Below are 20,288 nucleotides of genomic sequence, written 5' to 3' on the forward strand. Positions count from 1 at the left end.
CAGATTGCTTTGGCTATTCGGGGTCTTTTGTGTTTCCATACAAATTGTGAAATTTTTTGTTCTAGTTCTGTGAAAAATGCCAGTGGTAGTTTGATAGGGATTGCACTGAATCTGTAGATTGCTTTGGGTAGTAGAGTCATTTTCACAATGTTGATTCTTCCAATCCAAGAACATGGTATATCTCTCCATCTATTTGTATCACCTTTAATTTCTTTCATCAGTGTCATAATTTTCTGCATACAGGTTTTTTGTCTCCTTGGGTAGGTTTATTCCTAGATATTTAATTCTTTTTGTTGCAATGGTAAATGGGAGTGTGTTCTTGATTTCACTTTCAGATTTTTCATCATTAGTGTATAGGAATGCCAGAGATTTTTGTGCATTAATTTTGTATCCTCCTACTTTACCAAACTCATTGATTAGCTCTAGTACTTTTCTGGTAACATCTTTAGGATTATCTGTGTATAGTATCATGTCATCTGCAAACAGTGACAGCTTTACTTCTTCTTTTCCGATTTGGATTCCTTTTATTTCCTTTTCTTCTCTGATTGCTGTTGCTAAAAATTCCAAAACTATGTTGAATAAGAGTGGTGAGAGTGGGCAACCTTGTCTTGTTCCTGATCTTAGTGGAAATGCTTTCAGTTTTTCACCATTGAGGATGATGTTGGCTGTGGGTTTGTCATATATGGCCTTTATTATGTTGAGGATAGTTCCCTCTATGCCTACTTTCTGCAGGGTTTTTATCATAAATGGGTGTTGAATTTTGTCGAGCGCTTTCTCTGCATCTATTGAGATGACCATATGGTTTTTCTCCTTCAATTTGTTAATATAGTTTATCACGTTGATTGATTTGTGTATATTGAAGAATCTTTGCATTCCTGAGATAAACCCCACTTGATCATCATGTATGATCCTTTTAATGTGCTGTTGGATTCTGTTTGCTAGTATTTTGTTGAGGATTTTTGCACCTATGTTCATCAGTGATATTGGCCTGTAGTTTTCTTTCTTTGTGACAACCTTGTCTGGTTTTGGTATCAGTGTGATGGTGGCCTTGTAGAATGAGTTTGGGAGTGTTCCTCCCTCTGCTATATTTTGGAAGAGTTTGAGAAGGATAGGTGTTAACTCTTCTCTAAATGTTTGATAGAATTTTCCTGTGAAGCCATCTGGTCCTGGGCTTTGGTTTGTTGGAAGATTTTAAATCACAGTTTCAATTTCAGTGCTTGTGATTGGTCTGTTCATATTTTCTATTTCTTCCTGATTCAGTCTTGGCAGGTTGTGCCTTTCTAAGAATTTGTCCATTTCTTCCAGGTTGTCCATTTTATTGGCATAGAGTTGCTTGTAGTAATCTCTCATGATCTTTTGTATTTCTGCAGTGTCAGTTGTTACTTCTCGTTTTTCATTTCTAATTCTATTGATTTGAGTCTTCTCCCTTTTTTTCTTGATGAGTCTGGCTAATGGTTTATCAATATTGTTTATGTTCTCAAAGAACCAGCTTTTAGTTTTATTGATCTTTGCTATCATTTCCTTCATTTCTTTTTCATTTATTTCTGATCTGATTTTTATGATTTCTTTCCTTCTGCTAACTTTGGGATTTTTTTCTTCTTTCTCTAATTGTTTTAAGTGCAAGGTTAAGTTGTTTATTCGAGATGTTTCCTGTTTCTTAAGGTAGGATTGTATTGCTATAAACTTCCCTCTTAGAACGGCTTTTGTTGCATTCCATAGGTTTTGGGTCCTCGTGTCTCCCTTGTCATTTGTTTCTAGGTATTTTTTGATTTTCTCTTTGATTTCTTCAGTGATCACTTCGTTATTAAGTAGTGTATTGTTTAGCCTCCATGTGTTTGTATTTTTTACAGATCTTTTCCTGTAATTGATATCTAGTATCATAGCATTGTGGTTGGAAAATATACTTGATACAATTTCAATTTTCTTAGATTTACCAAGGCTTGATTTGTGACCCAATATATGATCTATCTTGGAGAATGTTCCATGAGCACTTGAGAAAAAGGTGTACTCTGTTGTTTTTGGATGGAATGTCCTATAACTATCAAGTAAGTACATCTTGTTTAATGTATTATTTAAAGCTTGTGTTTCCTTATTTATTTTCATTTTGCATGATCTGTCCATTGGTGAAAGTGCAGTGTTAAAGTCCCCTACTATGATTGTGTTTCTGTCGATTTCCCCTTTTATGGCTGTTAGTATTTCCCTTATGTATTGAGGTGCTCCTATGTTGGGTGCATAAATATTTACAATTGTTATATCTTCTTCTTGGATTGATCCCTTGATCATTATCTAGTGTCCTTCTTTGTCTCTTCTAATAGTCTTTATTTTAAAGTCTATTTTGTCTGATATGGGAATTGCTACTCCAGCTTTTTTTTGGTTTCCATTTGCATGGAATATCTGTTTCCATCCCCTCACTTTCAGTCTGTATGTGTCCCTAGGTCTGAAGTTGGTCTCTTGTAGACAGCCTATATATGGGTCTTGTTTTTGTATCCATTCAGCCAGTCTGTGTCTTTTGGTTGGAGCACTGAATCCATTTACATTTAAGGTAATTATCGATATGTGTGTTCCTATTCCCATTTTCTTAATTGTTTTGGGTTTGTTATTATAGGTCATTTCCTTCTCTTGTGTTTATTTCCTAGAGAAGATCCTTTAGCATTTGTTATAAAGCGGGTTTGGTGGTGCTGAACTCTCTCAGCTTTTGCTTGTGTGTAAAGGTTTTAATTTCTCCGTTCAATGTCAATGAGATCCTTGCTGGGTAGAGTAATCTTGGTTGTAGGTTTTTCTCCTTCATCACTTTAAATATGTCCTTCCAGTTCCTTCTGGCTTGCAGAGTTTCTGCTGAAAGATCAGCTGTTAACCTTTTGGGGATTCCCTTGTGTATTATTTGTTGTTTTTCCCTTGCTGCTTTTAATATGTTTTCTTTGTATTTAATTTTTGACAGTTTGATTAATATGTGTCTTGGCATATTTCTCCTTGGATTTATCCTGTATGGGACTCTGTCTGCTTCCTGGACTTGATTAACTATTTCCTTTCCCATATTAGGGAAGTTTTCAACTATAATCTCTTCAAATATTTTTTCAGTCCCATTCTTTTTCTCTTCTTGTTCTGGAACCCTTATAATTCGAATGTTGGTGCATTTAATGTTGTCCCAGTGGTCTCTGAGACTCTCCTCAGTTCTTTTCATTCTTTTTTCTTTATTCTGCTCTGTAGTAGTTATTTCCACTATTTTATCTTCCAGGTCACTTATCCGTTCTTCTGCCTCAGTTATTCTGCTATTGATCCCTTCTAGAGTATTTTTAATTTCATTTATTGTGTTGTTCATCATTGCTTCTTTCATCTTTAGTTCTTCTAGGTCCAAGATTTTGGATCATCTTTACTATCATTCTTCTGAATTCTTTTTAGGTAGACTGCCTATTTCCTCTTCATTTGTTAGGTCTGGTGTGTTTTTATCTTGCTCCTTCATCTGTTGTGTGTTTTTCTGTTTTCTCATTTTGCTTCTCTTACTGTGTTTGGGGTCTCCTTTTTGCAGGCTGCAGGTTTGTAATTCCTGTTGTTTTTGGTGTCTTTCCCCAGTGGCTAAAGTTGTGTCAGTGGGTTTTGTAGGCTTCCTTGTGGAGGGGACTAGTGCCTGTGTTCTGGTGGATAAGGCTGGATCTTGTCTTTCTGGTGGGCAGGTCCACATCTGGTGGTGTGTTTTGGGGTGTCTGTGGAATTATTATGATTTTAAGCAGCCTCTCTGCTAATGGGTGGTGTTGTGTTCCTGTCTTGCTAGTTGTTTGGCATAGGGTGTCCAGCACTGCAGCTTGCAGGTCATTGAATGAAGCTGGGTGTTGGTGTTGAGATGGAGATCTCTGGGTGATTTTCACCATTTGATATTATGTGGAGCTGGGAGGTCTCTTGTGGACCAGTGTCCTGAAGTTGGCTCTCTCACCTCAGAGGCACAGCACTGGCTCCTGGCTGGTGCACCAAGAGCGTTTCATCCACACGGTATCACCTGGGCAGGCAGCAAATCCACAGCCATTCTTTCCTTCTTAGTTTTCCTGAAATAAATGTGTTCTTTTGTTTATCTCATATAATGAGAACTCTAGAAATGAGCAGCATAGGATCAGTATGGCAGCTCCATAATGTCATCAGAGACCAGCCTCTTTCTGTTTTTGCTGCTAGAGTTGGAAGGTCTCCTGCAGAGGCTAGGGGTTGCTGTGGCACACTGTAGCGACAAAGACACTGGCAGCAGAAGTTCTGGGAAGTACTCCTTGGTGTGAGCCCTCCCAGAGTCTCGGCATGTTTCCTTTTAACACTTGTTAGAGGTCAAGTGTCAACTTTTCACTTTCTTATGTGTTCAAACATATGTAAGGTGTTTATTAAAAAAAGAATACATGCAAAATTTACTATTCAGTGTATATAGTTCTGTGCCCTTTTGACACGTGAATAAAGCTGTGTATCCAACACCATGGTCATGATACTGAACATTTCCATTACACAAAATTCCCTTGTACTTCTTTGTAGTCAACTCTTTCCCCCAACTCTACCCTCTGGAAATCATGAATCTGTTTTCTGTGCCTATAGTTTTGCCTGATCAGACTGTCATATGATAAAATACAATGTGTAGTCTTTTGAGACTTTGTCTTTGGCCCAACAAAATGTATTTGAGATTCATTCATATCTGTGTGAATCAGTAGGTCACTCTGTTTCATTGCTGAGTAGTGTTCCACTGTGTGACTGCATTGCAGTTTGTTTATCCATTTGCAAGTTGAAATACACTTCATTTATTACTGGTTTTTGGCAGTTATGAATAAAGCTTCTCTAACCATTTGCATACATTTTGTGTGCATGGACATAAGTTTTTGTATTTCTTAGGCAAATACCTAAGAGTGAGATTGCAGAGTAGTATGGTAAGCATATGTTTAATTATAATAAACCATCAAACTATTTTCCAAATTGGTTGCACCATTTGCATTTCTACCAGTAATGTATGAGAATTCTTGACACCCCACATCCTCACCAGCATTTTGTTTTATCAGCTTTTTATATTTTAGCCATTCTAATAGATGTATAATTGTCTTTCATTATATTTTTAATGATGCTGATCATCTTTTTACATGCTTATTTGCCATTCATACATTTTCTTTGGTGAAGTGTCTGTTCAGATCTTATGCACAACAATGTACATTGTTTTCTTGTTATTGAATTTTGAGCGTTCTTCATGGATTCTGTTTACAAGTTCCTTGTCAGATACATGACTTGTAAATATTTTCTCCTAATCTGTGGCTGATATTTTTATTTAATAGTGTCCTTCCTAAGGCAAAGTTCTTACATTTTGATGAAGTCCAATTTATCATGATTTTCCACCTATGGATTACACTTTTGGTGTCATATCTAAGAATTCTTTACACAATCTAAGGCCACAAAGATCTCTTATGTTTTCTTCTAAACTTTTTATAGTTTTACATTTTACATTTAGATCTATTTTCTGTTAATTTTTCAATAAAAAGTAAAATGTACGTTGTGATTCCAATTGTTCCAGCATCATTACTGAAAAAAATTCTCCATTAAATTGCCTTTGCAATTTTGTCAAAAATCAGTTGTTCATATATAAGTAGGCCATTTATGAACTCCCTATTCTATCCTATTGATCTAAGTGGCTATCCATTCACTATACTCTTAATTAATGTAGCTTTACATTGTCTTGAAATTAGGTAATTTGAGCCTTCTTCATTCATTTTTTAAAATTTATTTGGTTATTTTAGTACCTTTGCCTTCCCATAAATTTTAGAATATTCTTGTCAAAAGTGTTGTGGGATTTAGAGTGGTATTTTTTTGGTTCTACAGATCAGATTGGAGATAACTGACAGCAATATTGACTCTTCCAATTCATTGATATAGCATATTTCTTCATTTCTTCAGATCTTTTTTGCTCTTTCTTTCATCAGTGATTTGTACTTTTTATCATATTGTCTTGCATGCATTTTGTTACGTTGATACCTATGTATTTAATTTTTTTGATGTTATTGTAAATGGTACTATATCAAGTTTTGAATTCTAATTATTCATTGCTACTGTATAGAAATACTATTGATTTTTGTATATTGAGCTTGAATTCTGACACCTTGTTAAACTCAGTTAATATTTCTAGAAGCTCATTTATAGATTCATTTAGATTTTCTATGTAGACAATCATATCATCTGGGAACAGAGGAAATTTGATTTCTTTTTTCTAATCTCTATGTCTTTTTAAAATTCCTCCCCCAAAACACTGGTTGGGTGTTTCAGAATACTATTGAATTGGAACGGTGAAAGCATGTATTATTCTCAATTTTAGGATGAAAGCATTTAGTCTTTCACCATTAAGTATGATATTATCTATGGTGTTTTTTTGTAAATGACTTTTATCAGGTTAAGGAAATTCCTGTACATTCATAGTTGCTGAGAGGTTTTTTTCTTTTTAAAATTATTTATGGATATGAGTTTTCTCAATTGCCTTTATGCATCTATTGAAGTGATCATGTGTTTTTCTTTTCTTTAGTCAGCTAAGATGATTAATTATATTGATTAACTTTTGAATGTTGAAACAACATTACATTTCTGGGATAAACCCAAATTGGTCATGATCCATTTCATATACTCTTTGATTTGCTTTGCTAATATTTTAAGTCTATTTTCATAGATTTTTGAATTTATATTTATGCACTGTATTTTTTATTTTGGTAATGTCTTTGGGTTTGGTATCAAGGTAATGCTGGTCACAGAAAATGATTTTGGACATCTTCTCTCCTTTTTTATTTTATGGAAGTAATTGTGTAGAATTCATATACTTTCTTCCTTAAATCTCTTGTGGAATTGGCCAGTGAAATCACCTAGGACTGGAGTATTTTTGTTAGAAGATTTTAAACCAGAAATTCAATTTATAGGAACATTCCAGTTATCTAATTTTCTCGAATGAGCTTTGGTAGTTTGTTTGGTAGTTTGGAATGAGTTTTCCTAGGAATTTGGACCATTTCATTTATGTTGTTGGGGTTATGGGCTTACTGCTGTTTGTAGCACATCCTTATTATTATTTTAATATCTGTGCTGTCTGTAGTGATGCTCTGCTTTCATTCCTGTTACTGGAAAATTGCATCTTCACCCTTTTTTTTTTCTTGGTCAGTCTTTCTTTAATGATTATATGTTTTATTAATCTCCCAAAGAACCAGCTTTTGGTTTCATTGAATTTTCTCCATTATTTTTATATTTTAGTTTCATTTATTTGTGCTTTTAGGAAAACTTAAGAGGAGAAAGGGTCTATTGTGTTTATCCAGATGCATGCCATTGCTGTTGTTTTTCCTTTATTCTTGAAGTTCCAAGCTTCCCTCTGGTTTCATTTCCCTTCCACCCGAAGAACTTCTTATTGCATTTATTTTAGAACTGATTTGCTGGTGAAAAATGTCTCTTCACCTGAAACTTCATACATTTTCCTCCATTTGAAAGTGGCTTTATTTTGTCTTCATTTTTGAAGGGTATTTTTACTGGTTATAGAATTCTCAGTTGACAGTTCTTTCTTTCAACACTCTAAAGATGTTCTTCCAATTTCTTGTGGCTTTAGAAATTCCTGAGGAGAAACTTGTAATTCATTTGAATCACTTTTCTCCTTTTATGCAAGATGTCAGTTTTCTCTAAGTGTATTCAAGATTTTTTATTAAGTGTGAGACACCCAGGGTGCAGAATTTTAGGAGCTGCTCACTCTGGTGTGGTGAATGTACTGAGCTGGCACTTGGATGACCCTGAGAACTAGTGCCCTCCTCAATTTTGCTCCCTAGATGCCTACATTGCCTCACCCTTGTCACAGCCCTGTCTTTCTCCCCAGCTCCTCAGGGCCTCCTCTCTTAGTTTCCTTGGACAGAACGACGAGTGCTAGCCTCTTGCACTGTCTTATAGTTCCACACAACTAGGGCTGCCTGTGGTGTGATGAGGCAAGAGGACAGAGAGGAAAACTTAACAGCGACATCCCTGTATACTCTTTGGACCACAAACATCCTTTTCCCCATTTTCTCTGGCCAGAGAGATGGGTTTTCCTCTCAAGGGTGCTGGTGCCCACACAACCATCCATGCTGTGATGACAATGCAGCTCTGTGACTTGGGCTGCCCTCCAGGCATGTCCAGGAGAGAAAAAATGAAAGAGATAGATAGATAGATAAATAGAGAAAGAGAGAGAGAGAACCCTCTACTTTGCAAGAGTGCCTTGTCTCAGTCCTCTAGCCAGAAAAATGATGTTTGTTTCAGAGGTTTTGTTGTGCATTTCCACACCACACTGCCCTGGGGTCAAAGAAGGAAAAAAGCAAGGAAAAAACAAGGAACTCAACACACTCTGGTTGCTCTTTAAGTTTCCTAATAGTGTTTATTTTTCAAAATTCTCAGGTTTTTGCTTTTTGTATTCTGTGCAGTGTTTAGTTGTAAGCAGTGGGAGAGAAGCTGTGTGGTAAGTTTATTCCATCTTGGCACACACTCGTACTCCTAAGGTAATTTTAAAAGTGGAAAACATACATAAAGATGAGTACATTCCTGACAGATTAAGGAAGTGATGGCCATATTTTTCAAATCATTTATCAGTGTACATAGATTGACACTTTAAAATATATCTATGGAGGCAAATTACTCAAAACTGGGTTTGTTCTGGAAAATGTAGGAGGTGTGTTTAGCAGGTCTTTTTGATCTTAAGACTGGGATGGGTGTCTCTTCTTTACATTGTCAAAATACTGTGACATTGTTTTCTTAGTTTTTTTCTAAACCGAATCGCAATAATCCATTTCCTTATCTCTCTCTCACATTAAACCATTCAGTTCTTGAGAAAAGGAGCTATGTCTTATTCTCCCGGACATTCTCAGCATCTAGTAATAATGCCTGGTAATTGATAGTCATTGAATAAATATTTGCTGAATAAAGGGATAAACCAAGCTATGGAAAGCTCATTCACAGCTTTTCCACATATAGATACTTACATATAAAGGATTCTTCACCCAGACATGTATTATTTACCCAGGTGTTGTGAAGTCAACCTGTCCTTTGAGCTAACTCTGATACTTTCCTACACATATTTTTTTTCAGATTCTCAGGGACTTATGTTCTCATGGTCAATTTTTACTTTGATATTTCAATCCAATTACAACTTACCTCCTTTGACACTGCTTTGGTTGCACGGTGAATCAAACATGGGATTTAGCTTTTTTCTTTGTTTATTCCCCACATCCTTTATGCAAGGTGTGTGTGTGCGTGCTTGCGAGCACGATGTTCAAGAAAGTACATGATGATGAAGTTTATCACCTGTAGACAAAAAAACTGAATAGTAGATGCTTTTAAGAGTCTGTCCACCACATTGCTACACAATTTCCTTTCCCCTCTCTAGTTTCAGTTTCCCTCACATCATTATACAGAATGATTTATCTTTTCATCCTTCTACAGAGTTTGGGTCTACTTTTGCATATCCAAAGACCCGTTACTGGGCTCTGCTAAAATAAAGAGTAATTGACTCTTTAGTCCAACAGAAGGACTGTCAGAGGCTTTAAAGCATCAGTTTTCTCTTGCCTTTCTCTTAAAGAGCATATAGACATTTATTTTTCAAGTGGTATGATTTAAGCCATACTCTCTACCCTGCTTCCTTACTTCCTCAACAAACACAGAAGAAGTTAAAGTCAGCTTTGAGTTTCAAATGACAATTTAACTATACTGCTACACATCCAGATACACATACATGTTCATTTCCCCAAGACCAAAAAAAAGGCATACCTCACTAAGAAGGGTAACCCTACCTGTTTACAAAAGAGCATGAGATTTGGAATTGGAAGACCTGTGCTTGAATCCTGGCAATAGAGCTTCCCACCTTATTTGAGATAAGTCTTTGTCGCAAACTGTGGAGGGCTCATTTATATCTTTTCTACATAAAGATACTTATACATAAATCTGCATATTTTGGTAATCTATTTATTATCTCTTTGAGTTTCAGTTTTATCACCTGTAAAATGAGAATAATTATATTTTTGGATGCAAAATTGCTGTAGGAATTAAACAAAATAATATATATATATCAAGGCATTTTGTAAAATATTATTTGTCCTATAAATCTTAGCTATTATTGTCATTATTATGTACCTGAATTTTAGCGGTGATTATCTCAAGAGGAGTTGTTATTTACTTTTCAACATTGAAGCCAAAGTCTGTCACTCCCAATCAATTCTGAAGCAACTACTTTATGATGGAAGCACCTGGAGGTCAAGTCGTGCCTGAGGGGACTTCTCCATACACAGAGGTGCCCTGTAATGTGAGGGCACTTCTTTCTATCGCATCACCATACCTCACTTTCTCTCCTTACTGTACTCCAACATAGGGGAAGATTTCCATGTGGTAATGGAGAGGATTAGAGGTGGGGAGGAGAAGACAAAAAAGTAAGTGTACAGGACCCTGTACGTTACTGGTCTCCAGTTATATCCAGGAAATTTAATCCGGGCTGGTAAAGATTCTGTCATCCTTGTAGAACAAATAAGTCTAATGCAAATATGTTTAGTAGCTAATTAGCTAATTAGCTCAATGTCCAAATCACCTTTGATGACAATTCTTGGTTGTTTTCAACTGTAGCTAAATTTGATCAAGTAATCTAGATATTACAGTTCAAAATTTAACTCCAGGAATGTTTGGACTGCAGGCAAATTGCAAAATAGCCTCTTGTTGGGGAACTATAGCTATACCCTATGAACCATAGAGCTTATATTAACCACATCAAATCTCCTATGAGAACAGCACTGGGCCTTTTGGAATTTCTTTGGTTTGTACATGAATTTGATTAAATGAAAAGGAAAAAATGTTCTGGAAAATTACTTGTAGTGATGAGTTACTAAGAAGCATATAACTGTGGCCAGATGCCTTGACATTATCGTTAAATAAATCCGTTGGAAGTTTAATGGTCATCTTTCAAATCCACTTACTGTGATAAATGTTCACACTAAAGTCATTGGATTTGAAAGGCTAGCTTGCATCACTCCTCACTTATTAAACCAATTTTTGAAAAATTGAAAGGCAATTTTACAACAAAATAAAAGGAAGCTTAAACAATGAAATATTAGTCATTTACTGTATGTTATCTTAACCCAGTAATTGATTTCCTAGTTTTCAAATGCTCTTTCAATTCCATATGCATTTGTTATTTTGTAGTTGCTGTCTTGGTAGTCAGATTTATAATCTGTTTTTACGTTGCTTGATAAGAGTATAATATTACATTATTTCATTAACTTAATGTGCCATCATTTACATGGACATTGAAATAGTTTTCAAGTATTTGCTGCTATAGATATTGGGGCACTATCTTCATGGATTTAGCTTTTCATTGTTATTTTGTTCTATTATTTCTTTAGGATCCATTTTCTAGTAGATTGAAAGAATTATTGAACTATCTTACAATGCCACAAGCACATAGGAGTATACCAATGTCAATACAATATTGCCATTTTTCAGAGTGAATATTTTAAACTTTTGAATAGTTCAAATAATTTAATAGGTAAAAATTGTTATCTCAAGATTGACTTTACATTTTTATTAATAGTGAAGTTGAACATTTTCCATATATTTATTCATTAGAGTTTCCTTTTGTGTGACTGAATTGTTGCTATCCCTTGTCCATTTTCTCTATTGGTGGCTTGAGCTATTTTCTTGTAATATATATTAACAACTTGCTGCAAATATTTTCATAACTTTGGTTTTCCTCTTTAACTTACTTTTTTATGCAAATGCCTTTTAATTTTAGATGGTCAAGCAAGTCTTCAATTCTATTTATGATTTCTTGTATTGCTTTAAATAGAGGAAATAATCATTTCTCCAAAGATGTGGTAAATAATATTTTAATTTTTTTCTATTTTCCTACACTAAAAAATTGTACTTTAACTCTTAATCTTTAAGTTTATTTTGAAGAGTTGGTACTCATTTATATACATCAAATTGGCAGCTTTAATAAAATAATATGCTATCATATTTCTATGTGCAAACATGGAGAAAGAGATAAAGTTACTAAGCAAACATGAAAAAGAAAAAAAATTTTCCAAGGGCAGAGAGTTATTACAAACTGACAAATGTATAACTATTTCTTTTTTTCTTTTTAGAAATTTTAAAAGAATTTTTATTGGAGTATAGCTGTTTACAATGTTGTATTAGCTTCTGCTGTACAGCAAAGTGAATCAGTTGTACATATACATATATCCCCTTTTTTTAGATTTCCTTCCCATTTAGGTCACCACAGAGCATTGAGTAGAGTTCCCTGTGCTATACAGTAGGTTCTCATTAGTTATCTGTTTTATAAATAGTAGTATATATATGTCAATCCCAATCTCCCAATTCATCTTACCCTCCTCTTCCCCTCTTGGTATTCATAAGTTTGTTCTCTACAGCTGTGTCTCTATTTCTGCTTTGCATGAATAAAGAAGATGTTGAAAAAATAAAAAAAAGAAGATGTTGTACATATATACAATGGAAAATTACTCAGCCATAAAAAGGAATGAAATAGTGCCATTTGCAGAGATATGGATAGACCTATAGTGTGTCATACAGAGTGAAGTAAGTCAGAAAGAGAAAAATAAATATCATACAGTATCACTTATTTGTGGAATCTAGAAAAATGGTACAGATGAACTTATTTGTAACTATTTCTTATTTCTTTACATGACCATATTGAGAAACTGATGAACACTTGAAAAAATTATATCCTATAAAATATTTCTCATGTTTCTATTTTCTAGAAGATTTTATGTTATGTTGAAATTATATGTATCTTGGAAATTTGGTGGAAATATTCTGCAGTATTACCTGAGTGTGGATTTTTGTGTGAAAATTTCAAAATAGTTATGAAACTTCCTACTTCTTCCTGACTGTTTTGATGTTATTATTATTTTTTGCTAGTGTATTTTCATTTCATCTAAGTTTTCAAAATGTTTGGCATACAGTTGTTCATAGTGCTTTCTTAACATTTAAAATATCTCTTATGTAACTATAGTTATTCCTCTTTTGGATCACATTTTAATTTGTTTCTTCCCTCTGTCTCTTTTTCTGAATTAATTTTCCAGAGAATTACTGTGCTTATCTCTTTAAAGAGTTGAATTTGTCTTTGGTGATGGTCTCTAATGACTTTGTTTTCTATTTCATTTATTTTCTGCTTTTAACTTGATTACTTTTTTCCAATTTTATTGTGCTTCACTCGTTAATTTTAGCTTTTTAATTTTCTAATATAAGCTTATTTTAAAGCTAAAATTTCCCTCTAAAAACCACTTTAGCTATATTCCACAGATTTTGATACACAATATTTTCTTCTAAGCATTTTAACATTTCTATTATAATTTCCTTTTCAACTTTTCAGTTATTTAAAAGAGATATTTACAAATTTCCAAATGTATGGAAATTCTTAATTTTTCTTTTATTATTGATTTTGAATTTAATTGCATTGTGGTAGAAGAACATAATCTGCATGATATCAGTTCTTTGAAATCCTTTGAGACTTGACTTATGATCTGTATTTGTAAATGCTAATTTTTGTAAATGTCCCTTGTATGCATGGAAAGAATATACATTTTAAAATTGACAGGTGCTGATATATATATGTTCATTAATCAGTCATGTTATTTATGTTGTTCAAATCTTCAGTATCTGTTTTTATGTGCTTGGCATATTGGTAGTATGGGAAGTGGGTTGAAATATTCCACGATAAGGGTGGTTTTTAATTTTTTGTAATCTTTTGTTTTTGCTGGTATATTTTTTATTAGGATGATACGTCTTTAGAAATGTTATATTTTCTAGGTGAGTCGACATTTTATCAATATTAGTGGTAATCACTGATAGAGGTTTTCTCTTAAAGTTTATTTTGTGTTATATTAATATCTTTATGCAAACTTATTTTTAAGGTGTTTTCCTTTTTCTCTCCTATTTTATTTTATGCCCTTCTTTGAATTAAAACAATTCAATCTAACAATCTGTCTTAAAACTGACAAATTTAGTCTTTATTAAGACTTTTTTATATCTTATTTTGTGCTTATTATTTTTCCCATTTTCCTATGCTTCTTTTTTTTCTGATGAACAGAACAGATGATTTCAATATCCTTTCTAGCTCTAACATTCTATGATATTGTAAAGTAGATAAAACTAAATGAAAACCAGTGTGGTTCAAGCTGTATATTTAGTAGCCACCAGTGTGAGGGAGAGAAGTCAGGAATTACTGCACTTGAAATCTTTCTTGAAGGATAGACTCTATCTGAATAAGCAGAAAGACAAAGATTAACAGTAGGAAACAAGATGAAGGATATACATTGCGAAAGAAGTTTACAACTTTGGGAGTAGATAATAAACTGGAGGTCAGGGAAGAGAGATGTTAGGTCATGTCTACCAGAAGAAAAAGACTTGCAACAGAAAAGAAAGGTGAAAGGGAAGAGGAAGACTGGGTGGAAAGCTGATTATAACAAGAAGCACAAGAAATACTACAAACATATCTTGTAGATGTTTACTCCAGAGATTGGAGAAGCAGCTTCACATCTTGCAGTGGGCTGTCCATAGTCTCAGAGTGGTCATGCAAAAGAATCTTTCCTGTCTTTTTGATACAGGAGAAGCAGGTTGGAAGTTAATTGTTTCTGGTAGCCTTGGGTGCAGGGAAAACACAGGTGCCATTTTTGACCATTGAAATCCCGTTTCCATAAGAATGGTGACACATATCATTGGAAGTGACATCCAAGTTGTCACAACATGCCAAGGTCCCCAACTGCTGTCAATCTGTGGACTTCTCCTTTGGGAGAGATGACCTTTTCTGAAATGTTTATTAGAAAGCTCAGAAAGTAAACTTGACTTCCTAGCACCATTTATAGTTTTTGTAAGTGTAAGGGCAAAGGCTATCTTACACAGTGTTGTAGAAAATGTTTGTAATTTTGGAGGAAGGGAATAGAAAATACTAGTAAATAAATCTCATTGTAAGAGAGCAAGATTTGTGTGCCCTCATTTACATTCCAGCCTAGGAAATGATCTTTCATTGGATGATAAGAAAAAGGCAGAAGCTTGTTCATGACCCTTCTATTAAAACCAAATTTATGAGTAAAAAAGAAATAATGATTGAAAATTTTCAGGAAATATGAGGGAAGAATTGGGGTGTGTGTTCTGCAGCTTTCACTCTTGCTATCTCTAAAAAATCTGCACTGCCCAATTGCTACTCTTAGCCCAGGGAGCTGAATGATAATGATAAGATATCTCTCCCACATGAGCAATCTGAACAGTGTAACAACATGTCACTTTGCTGAAGATTAGATGTCAGCAGGGGGTCAAAAATGCAAATACACGAGTCAGTTCCACAAAAACTCCCCTACTTCTTATACCAGCTAAAGGAAACTTGCTATTAGAGCTGAAATTTGTGTAACCTTCTTCAGGCTGCATTTGGTGTTTTGTCATTAGTTTTTTTAAAAGGTCACAGTAAGGGAAGCTGAACAACTTTGTGATGCTCAGCTGTCAAAACTCTTTTCCATAAAGTCCCAATTATTAAGAGCATGCTACTGGCACAGAGGTAGACAGAATGATCAGTGAACAGGCTAGATGACCCAGACCCTCAAATATGTAAACACTTAATGTACAGTTAAATCCTCATTTCACATCATATATCTAAAAAAGTGTTAGATTTTAATATAATGAACTACACAAGCATTATAAGAAACTGTCAGTGATTACTTCCCTGATCTCTGAACTGGAATATTGTTTGTAGGATGAATGCAGGCAGTATAGAATACTTTGATTAAGAGCATGGCTGTGGAGTCAGCGACCTGTGATTTAATTCTAGCTAGCAATTTACTAGCTTTTTCACTTAGGCAAATTGCCTAATCTTTCCAAATTCACAGTTCTGCAATCTGTAAAATGGGAGTGACAGTAGAAACTATCTTGGGCAAATTATATTTACTCATCTCAAATAGTAGTAAAATAATAAAGATTGTCACAGTATACAGTAACTGGAATAATAATAAAATCTAGTTTATTTTTACCAGGACAAAAATGAAATAGTAAGTAAAGCTATATCATAATAATTGTCTCATAATCACATCCTTTGTCATCTAGTATCATTGTTAATTTATACATTGGAACAAAGAAGGGAAAGATATGGCTATGTAAAATAACAACAATTTAATAAAAGAAACTTAAAGGGAAACAGCAAGCAAAAATATTTTTAAAAAATCTGTCTAATATATAAACTTCCTTTGGATCCAATTTTTTTGGTATAATTTCTAGTGGGTCTATTGGCAATAAATTTTTGTGGCTTCCTTTTTTTTTTCTGAAAGCATCTTTATTCTTTTCATTTTTGAGGGTTATTTTCGCTGGATATAGAACTCCAGGTTGACAATTCTATTCTTTCAGATCTTATGTATATCATTCTATTATTTTCTGGCCTAAATTGTTTTGATATGAAGTCAACTGTCATTTTTTCATTATTCCCCTCCATGTAATGATTTTTTTCTCCTGGGGTTATTTTTAAGATCTTTATTTTTGTTTTCTAGCAGTTAAACTCTGATGAACATACGTGTGATTTTCTTTGTATTTATCTTGATTGGAGTTCAATGATATTTTTGGATTTGCTAATATATTTTTGATCAATTTTAGAAAAAAGTTGGCCAAATTTTTTTCTACCCCATTCCCTCTCTTTCCTTCCAAGACTTTAGTTACATGAATATTAGAGTACTTGATATTGATTCAGATGTAACTGAAGTTTTGTTAGCTTTTCTCCCCCCAGTTTTTTTTTCTCTTTATGCTTCAGTTGGATGATTTTCATTGACTTACCTTCAAGTTCACTGGTCTTTTATTGTTGTTGTGTGTAATTTACTATCAATCTCATCCAATGATTTTTTTCAAAAAAATTTTTGATTTCAGATATTGTATTATTTAGTTCTTAGATTTACAGTTGCCCCTTGAACAACATGGATTTGAACTGCGCTGGTCCACTTATACACAGATTTTTTCAATAAATATGTATTAAAGTACTACATGGCCCACAGTTGGTTGAATCCAGGGATGCAGAACTGTGGATATGGTGGGCCGACTGTAAAGCTATATGAGGATTTTCAACTGTGCAGGGGTCGGTGCCCCAACCCCTGTGTTGTTCAAGGGTCAATGGTATTTTTTTTATTATAATGTTGAAATCTCTTATTAAATTCTCAATATATATATTTATATCTATATCTTTTAATATAACTGTGTATTATTTTTATCAATATCTTAGTTATTTTAAAATCCTATCTGAAAATAGCAAATCTGGATTGTTCTGAGTATGTTTTTCTTGAATAACATTTCTCTTGACTGTTAGTTACATGTTCCTGTCTTTCCCCTGTGGTCCCCCCTTCCCCCCACAGGCTAGTAAATTTTCATTGACTACTGGATATTTTGAAGGACACTTTATAGAGACTGGGTTCTGTTATCTTCCACTAGAGGATGTTTAGTTTTGTTTTAGAAGGCAGTTAAATTACTCACTGCTAATCCTGAACCTGTGAAGGCTTAGTTCTATAATCTGCAAGACCAGGTCCCCTTTCTTGCCATAATTCCTAGGGCAAATTCTTTAGTTGTGAAATGTTTCCTTTACTCCTTAAGTGGTTTTTCTGTGTTTCCATGAAAAGCTTGAGACGTTTTCCAAGTTCCTCCAATTTTGAGGTCTAGAATTACACATTTTCCCCTTATTCATCTCTTTTAGGTTTCCAGCTACTGTTTTCACCCTGGTATCCTTGGCGTCTCTCTCATGTATGTGCAGTTTGGAGATTAGACAAGCATTTGAAGGAAATCTCAAAGTTGCAAAGTTGGGTCCTTATGGATTTCTTTTTTATTTGAAATTTCCCCCTTTAATTTCCAATGACTCTTGCAGTTCCAAACTCCTTTTCCTGATTCCTTAGGTCAAAACCAAACCAAACCAAAACAATCTGTACCTTGCTTTGCAAGTTTTAGCCACTCCATGCTATGGAGTGCCCTCATGGAACAAATTATATAAACACATGTGATTTTCAAGAGTCAAATCCCTTCCATTTTCTGTTTGATTTTGGTTGCTTTCCTGTGCCTTCCAGCAGTTATTTAAAGAAATTTTGTCCAGAGTTTGTAATTGTTATTTGCAAGAGGGTTAGTCTGATATAAACGTTCTTCCATTATTTACTGGAATTCTTCTTATAAATCATTACATATGTCCAAAATATTCAGAGGTGGAAGCATTTAGATAAAAAAAGAAAAAGTTCGCTTGTAAAGAGTGCAGGAGAGTCAGACTTCAGGAGGACTGACTCATGAAATACAGAACACAAAAAGCATTTTAGGGAATCAAAGTGCAAAATTGCATGGTTACCAAGTTTACGTTGGTCTTCTCATAGTGAAAGATGACAACTCTGTCACAATTATGAAATTCAGAAAGTTTATGACATGTCCTCAGACAGCAGCATAGCAAAAACCTAAGAAAATAATTTTGTGAGAGTCCAGATTTACAAGAAATATTCAAGGTTTTATTATTTTAGAGACCAGAATTAGTCAGAGTAACTTTTGCTTGTTTTTCTTTGTTTGTTGTTTGCTTTTTATCTTAGAATGAAAAGTGTTGATTTTTCTTATTTTCTTTTTTGAATGATATTTGGTTATTGAGACATAGAGATTTGATCTTTGAGAGACAGAGATTTTATGAGTCTGTCTCATTTCTCATCATTACGCCATATGTAACATTCTTTCTTTTTAGGAAGTTGAAAATATGCATCAAGTTCCTTAAAGCTGTTCATATTCTTTTGTCAATAATTCTAATATACAAAAAGCTTACACAAACTGATGAGAAAAACATTAAAATTTGAATGGAAGAATAGGCATACATGAATCAGACAATTAACAGAGGAAATATAAATGAAAAACATGGGAAAATGTTCCAAATCATCAAACATCAAACAAATTCAAAGTAAAAAAATAACATCCAATTTTCCTGGTGTTACATTAATGAAGAATATAATACTTAATATTCACAAGGATACCATTAAATGGATAGTCTCATGTACTACTGGTAGAAATATAACTTGACAAAACTTTTTTGAAAACCATTTGTTTATATGTTTGAAAACCTTAAATATTCATAAATTTTGGCCCAGTTATTCTCTTTCCAAAGAGCTATTTTAAGAAAATAATCAAAATTCAGAGAAGATATATATTTATATGGAAGTTAATTAAGAAATTTTTATTCAGTGCTAGTTAATTATATATATGCTGAAATGTTTAGAGATGAGGCTTATTGTTATCTACAGATAACTCTAAAATGCATCAAAATTTATTGATGGGTGTATAGAGGAAGAATAAATGGATGGATATATTCTAAGCTAAATATAGTTGAACATTAATTAGTTAATGTTTAATTAATAGTAAACCTAGGTGGTTGGTATATTGTTGTTCACAGAATGATTCTTTCAACTTTTCTATATATTGAAAGTTTTTAAGTTAAAATGTTGGGATAGGGCTTCCCTGGTGGCACAGTGGTTAAGAATTTGCCTGCCAATGCAGGGGACACAGGTTGGAGCCCTGGTCTGGGAAGATCCCACATGCCGCGGAGCAGCTAAGCCCGTGTGCCACAACTACTGAGCCTGCGCTCTGGAGCTTGCAAGCCACAACTACACTACTGAGCCTGCGTGCTGCAACTACTGAAGCCCGCCCACCTAGAGCCCATGATCCACAACAAGAGAAGCCACCGCAATGAGAAGCCTGCACACCACAACGAAGAGTAGCCTCCGCTCGCCGCAACTAGAGAAAGCCCGTGTGCAGCAACAAAGACCAAACACAGCCCGAAATAAATAAGTAAATTTATAAAAAAAAAAAAAAAAGTTGGGATAAAGAAAAGAATAATTAATAACCACAAATATTTGAAAAGTCTAATGTATAATTAATTATAGTGCATACAAATGATATATTAATGAAATAGTTATTCAAATAATGTTTTAAATGAGTTTTTAACAAAGCTTGTTTAATGAGTTTAATATTAGGAGGGAAGTAGAGGATTCAGTGTACCCTTAATTAAAAAGAAACTATGTATATATTATCATTTTAAAAAAGCAAGCTAGAGAGAAATGTATCGACATTTTAATGTTTTTAAAAAGTTCTGGATGCTAGTGTTATGGATGTCTACTTTCTTTGTGCCTTTTTCCATATTCCAGATGCTCTGTAGATCACATGTATTCGTTTTTTATTGTTGGTGTAACGTATTCCTACAAAGGTCGTGGCCTAAAACAACATACATTTGTTATGTTTCAGTTATCTTACAATTGTAGACTGTAGACTCT

The sequence above is a fragment of the Orcinus orca genome, chromosome 19, assembly GCF_937001465.1.
Source record: "Orcinus orca chromosome 19, mOrcOrc1.1, whole genome shotgun sequence".
Classification (NCBI taxonomy): Eukaryota; Metazoa; Chordata; class Mammalia; order Artiodactyla; family Delphinidae; genus Orcinus; species Orcinus orca.